General features: G+C 36.8%; 1 long non-coding RNA gene across 1 annotated transcript in view; it reads left to right on the forward strand.

Moving 5' to 3' along the window:
- The window catches only part of LOC128987776 (uncharacterized), a 72208-nt gene extending 66226 nt beyond the window's left edge, over window positions 1-5982 (forward strand). The window contains exon 3 of the long non-coding RNA XR_008490281.1: window positions 5890-5982. This is a non-coding gene — a long non-coding RNA (uncharacterized LOC128987776). The remainder of the gene's footprint in view (window positions 1-5889) is intronic.
- The last annotated feature ends 282 nt before the right edge of the window (window positions 5983-6264 follow it).

Raw genomic sequence — 6264 nt, forward strand, 5'->3', positions numbered from 1 at the left:
AGATACAGAAATAAGATTTTTTACGAATTGTGCCTACTAAAGCAAAGTTTTAAAAGTTGTAAAACGCACTCTACGCAATAGTTAGAGGCTATTTTCTGACATTTAGTCGGTTCAGAAATAATGGAAAAGTTATATTCTCAGAGTAGGGCTTAATGTGTTGAATTAGTTCTCGTAGGGTTTTTAAAACGCAGTCGGTTACAAGTTTTGGTCCTTGGCGTTGAAATAAAGGCGTCTCAAATATTCCTAAGTAAATGTTTTGCCCAAGAGACTTCACACCACTTGAGTCATTTGCTAATGAACCTTAGGGAGAAGAATAAGAACGTAGTCGATGCAAAAAGTCTTTTGTAGCTGCATCCTTTTTGCGTGGGTATAAAAAGTAGAAATGTCATTAAAACTTGAGTCGTACATTAAAAATATTTAACAAACATAACATTAGTACTACTATTTTATTTAAACATTACTTTAGTTTCAACCAGCTACGTGACAATCAAAGAATGAATATCAATAAACTGAAGATCTTTTTTCTCAAAGTTTCCATGGCAAGCAAAAAGCTAACTATGGAACTTAGCGTATGGTACTTTAAAGCTGGTGGGCACTTATTAAACTTTGTTTTATGTTACATACTCATCTTTTATGCAAAAGTAGTTTCCAAGCAAGTGGTTTTCTTGAAATAAAAATCGTTCCTGTAGAGTGGTAGTGGTCTTACAGGATAAACAAATGTATTTATCCTGTACATACTTTTTTTGTACTCTTTCCGTGTACATCGATACATCACGATTTATGTAAGACCGTGAACTGATCTTTGAATCATACTAAGATTTGTATAGTCCGAGAACTCATCGATTCATAATGAAGTTTATAGTCAGTCCGTGCCATGATTGTTACAATATGATTGTATATTCTGTTCTTACACTGATTGATACATTATAATCTTATCTATATTGTCCATGTATCCTTAATATATTATTGTAAATATTTTTTGCCTTAAAATACCACCAAACGTAATAACTCACAAAAACTGGGGTCCCTAAGGAACCGAAGCAAGCCCGTACAATTATTACGTGAAAACAATACTCCATTTTAAACTCAAGCTTTCACTGCGTGGCCCCGCGTCCCAAGTGTTCATACATTCACACGTTCTCAAGTGTAAGAACATCATTAGACTCTCCCTCTCACCCACAATTACTTAGGCCTAATGTGGTCCTTGGAGGCGCCTTTTGTCCCGGCCGCGCCATTTCCAAAAGTGAGCCCTTCAGATTCATCGGTCGTGCGAAAGGTTACACTTCGGCACCAAACAATATGAGCTGTCAAATGTCTGAATCAATAAAATTATAAATACGTTTTGATTTAGATAACGTGATTCTAAAATACACCCACCTTAGTAAACCTGCAGACTAAGCGAATCTCAATTTGTCTAAATTGATTTTCAATTAAATATATTGAAATAACTTTAGGTTTAACGAGCTAGAGCCCCGTTTAACGAATACCTAGGTTTGCTGCTACAGGAAGGCTAATAAAGTGTGTTTTGTAGTAAAATATTAATACTATATTTTAGCTTAAGGTAAATAATGTGCCAAGTTTTATCAAAATATATCCATGAACAATCAAACTACTAAGTTTAACAATATCCTCATAAGAAAAACATTTAAAATTTAATCGTTTTTAAATTTTCTTCTGAACTATTAACCTTACGAAAACGCTTTCGTATAATAAATTATTTGTTTTTTAAAGTCCTATTAATGGTCTAGGGGTAAATGGGGTTATTTTGTGTTTTGAAGGTCAACAATGAGAAACCCCGATTTTTACCCCATAAAACCCCCTTTCCCATAGTTCGACCATGCTGGTTCGCGAACTCTTTCAAGTTTATCCCGCCTTATTTATGGTTATTTGCTGAACTTGCCTGACCTAAAGTCATTTTACCTCTTCTGAAAAAAAACTATATTTTTGAGTCCAGAACTATTAAAGATCGTACTCAACAGAAGCCTAAATCGTTATTATTTGCATCGTGATGGAAATGTTGTTCACTATTGTCATAAGAGACCAATTTCAAGGATTGACAGCATGTTGACAACATATTCGCTAAGCTTGTTCACAAAATTTGGGAGATTTGAGAGGAAGTTCCCCCACGAGTTTTGTTTTGCTCAATGTAAATGTGAGCTAATTGATATTTTGGAAAACGTCAGTTTTTGAGCTATTGTTTCAAGTTGAGGAGATACATTTCTTCCCTTAAAATCGCCTAAATTTTGTGAACGAAGTATAGTAGTGAGAAGAAAGACACTTAAGTGTTTCTCAGTGTTTCTTTTTTTTTGTACCGTCTTTAGAACCGCAAATAGCTTGAAAATGCCAAAATGTGTCCGTTGTAAACCAAAGAACGTGAACAAAAAAGGTATTTGTAAAAAAACCTTCTCCAATTGTAAATTAAATCTATTGAATTCTAATCATTACATAAGAATAACTAAAAGTACGTTATTTTACCGAAGAGATATTTTACACCTCGGCAAAAATTTAACCTTTTATACTAACCAATGTTCTAACCACATTACAATGTTTCAGTGAGGTAGACAATAAATTGTCAATGAACGTGTGAGGTCTACAAAATTTATTGCGCATTACAGAAAACGGTACCGCGCGTCGCAATAACGCTATAAACTTGCGCAGCGAAGGCTCCGTCTGCGGCTTTATCTCAGGCTACATAACTTAGTCTATAAGTGTGGCCAGCTGCGTGGTCGCGTCTGCGTGTATAATTCGGCTGCACACTCTAGCACGCGTGCGGCTCCGACAGATCGTTCTGCTACACGCTCCTTGGTCACAGGAACTAGGGGGATTGAGGAAGTGGGAAGACCAAGTGATTTGTGTTGGAGAATAAATCAGGGTTACAAGTTGTGCGGAATAAGTTGTAAACCCGTAGAAAGTATCTAGTGAATCGGTACAATTGGGACTTGTGTGCTAATTGTGAGGGTTCAAAACTATATTTAATGCATTACTCATTAACTTTTTAAAGATTATGTTCGTTTGGAACACAACTAATTTACAATCAATTAAATTTGATTTGAGATCTACATAATAGAGTAAATACCTACCCCAATCAGGTTAAAATAATCAAAACTGTTCCGTATCCTATTTAAAATCTACTCAAAAACGATCTCGTCTTCTCTTGTTTACAATCTGACTGTGGTTAAACATTCAACTAAAGGATCAGCTGTAAGATTACAATTCATATTTAAACCGTTGTAATGAAAGTTTGTCAGCGAAACCGGACTTTCGAAAGTGAACTCTAGAAATAATTTAAACGCAAGGGGGCAAGGAAGTTACCCTTTATGCTACATATGAATGAAGAATGTACCATTAACAGGGGCGCTGGATCTTTAAAAAAAATTAAAGATAAAAAGTTACAAAAAGTTAATGATAAATTGATAAAAAGATAAATGTGGTGTTTAGTAAAATGACACCACAATCGTGAAAATTGGTTGGGTAGGACAGCTGAAAAATTATGCAGAGAATCCCCCTAATTGTATTAAGAGTATAAATTGAACTGCCCAACGTGTTGTTAAAGATATAATGCTAGTTCTGAGGACATGTAAATTATCTATAATCAAATGAAAACGTAAACTTGTTAAAAGAATTGATGTAAAACCACCATTGTATCATTGTGTAATCTTGGAAGACAATGAATCAAGGCTTTTTGATATGGTGCTGCAGGAAAGATATGATTGATCTTTTAACTTGTTCTACATTTGACATTTCTCTTTTAAATTCTTTTAACAAAGGTTAGACGAGGGCCTCTGTGGGCACAAAATTTGTGTTTGAATAATACCCCACTTTTCTTATCAAAACGTTGTATCACGGCTCATAACATTGTCACGAAGGACACGCCTTTGCGTGATATAAACAATAAAGCTGTCTTATCCGAGTGTTTAGGCTATAAAATCGCCGAGACGAGAGATCACTTAAAGAGCTCTTAGCGAGATGGGCTCAAGTGATCCAAGTGGAAACGATCATCAGATTGGGGACATCAAGCTGATGATAAAGAGATGCATTCTGATGCTCGACTAAACAACTGATTGAAACTCGTGTTGAAATTCGGGCTTGGCGTGAACATACGGTGCTATATAGTTAGTTGAAAATCTTATAATTTAGCATCAGGGGTAAGTGTATTGTTGGCCTTAATATTTATAGTCCCAAATGTGTTCAATACTTCTATAAAACTTAGAGGTCAGACAAACTATTTTTAAATATTTGTATAACGATTTTATTCATCAATAAAGTTATTTCCATTTCTGTTTTCCTCTCGTCAAAGATCGTAGGGGAGATCTTGACTAAAACTACTTGAGTGGATGTCACATTCTTGATTCACATAATTAAATTGAGTTCAGACATTACCTTCACAGAAAAAATGCATTTGACGTATAGAAATATTGAATGAAAATAAGCATATAAACAAATGGCATTGCTGGCCCGAATCTTATACTAATAGCATTACCATGGTTTGGACAGTTCCTTTTAAGCAATGTTAAAATATTGTTTACTTTCGGGCCAGTAACGACGTAGAATCTCAACTCCAGATGTTCAGGCTCTTTACCCAAACTGCAAATTCTACATTGATTATCGTCAAATACGATAGACAGTTGCCACTTTGTTCTGTTTCCATTATTAATTATACATTTTATCCTGAAAATAGGGTTATCATTCTATAAAATCGGATCCTAAAAAATCACATTATTCTCTAATGCTTCCAGAAACGGGATTTAATATCCACCTTATCGTCCTAGGACGCTTGGTTCTAGCCCAGAACCTTTTTACACATTACTCCAGGCTAGTTCGAGAGGGTCGCGAAACATTGGCGATTGGCGGGATTTGAACCTGGGACCTTGGGTTCCAAAGCCTCGGGCTCTACAACTGACCAGCCCCCCCTCACATGCCCAGACATCACATGGGGTTAGATGTTACAATAGTGACATAGTAAGTTTATGTTGTAGCGCAAGAGACCCTTTACATCACCAATGCGATTTTATTGAATTCCAGGTTATTTAATAAGTTTTACCATATTATGTGTTAGATGTGTTGCGATGTTTGTGGTGATATACGTGTACAATTTGGCGTTAGCGTGATATGTGATACGTTGGATGTGACACGCTGCGATGTGATGTTTAAGTGACATCAAATAATTTGATGTGGGGCGATGTGACGTTGTATCAAAGAACCATGCATGGGGCCATGTGTATATGTTGTATACCTCAGCACGTGGCAGTGTTTACAAACATCGTCCCCCTATCAGTGGTGGGGGGAGGGGAACTCTACAGACAACCAGACTAGGCAGTATAACAACGACGAGATTTAAGATTCGGATGTCTGACTTTAGTACTAAAACGCTTTGTTGGCTATCTACTGATTTAACATCAAGTCAATAGACAAGTGATGCTGTATATACTTTTCAAATTCGCAATGTTATACCTTAAACTAGTTTTCAAACTTTTTACCATACTGAATTTATTTAAAACTAATTTTATTTGCCGAGCCAAAAAAGGAACTTTTTTGGTGTATAAACCGAACTAGGTTTTCAATTTTTGTCGAACTGGCTAAAACTTTTTGAATGGAATGTTCACTCATAGTGCATCATGGAAAGGGGTTGAGTTGGTCTAGGGTATAGATCGGAGCTTTGCTCCCCAAAACCTATGGTTCAACTGCCGAAAATCACCAATATTTCACCAACTATTTCACCAATGAATTTCCAACGTAATGTGTGAAACTTTTTCGGGCGAGAGCATTGAGTTTCAATGGAAAGATACAACACAAAAATAGTAGTGTAGTTGTTCGTGGTATTGGGTTTGGTTCAAACATCCTCCATGTCTGCTGAGGAGGCATATTCTAATGTCCTTGGTCATGTTCCAGGATGGCCCAGGTGGAGACCCCCGGAGTACAGCGCGGGGTGGCGGGTGTTGGAAGGATACGCAGGAAAGGCACCCCCATCCCCGTCCTGCCTCCCAGGGTTCCCTCGCCCATGCCGCCCCCAAACACTAGGTAAGTCCTTAAGCATCCTTAAGAACCTTAAAACAATTTTTTTCCCTAGAAAAGTTTGTAATGAAAATATTATATCACTACTAGCTGACCCGGCGAACTTCGTATCGCCTAAGTTATAGGTTTCCCCTAAGACAGACCGATGGAAAGAAAGTACCGTTACGTTTAATTTTCAAGATGATCTCGTTCGCATCGCTCAATCACGTCCTGGTTGAAGTTCGTTCGCTACGCTCACTCACCTTTGGGTTG

This window comes from Macrosteles quadrilineatus, unplaced genomic scaffold (assembly GCF_028750875.1).
Source record: "Macrosteles quadrilineatus isolate MER2022 unplaced genomic scaffold, UCM_ALF_1.0 Scaffold_2__2_contigs__length_208266976, whole genome shotgun sequence".
Lineage (NCBI taxonomy): Eukaryota > Metazoa > Arthropoda > Insecta > Hemiptera > Cicadellidae > Macrosteles > Macrosteles quadrilineatus.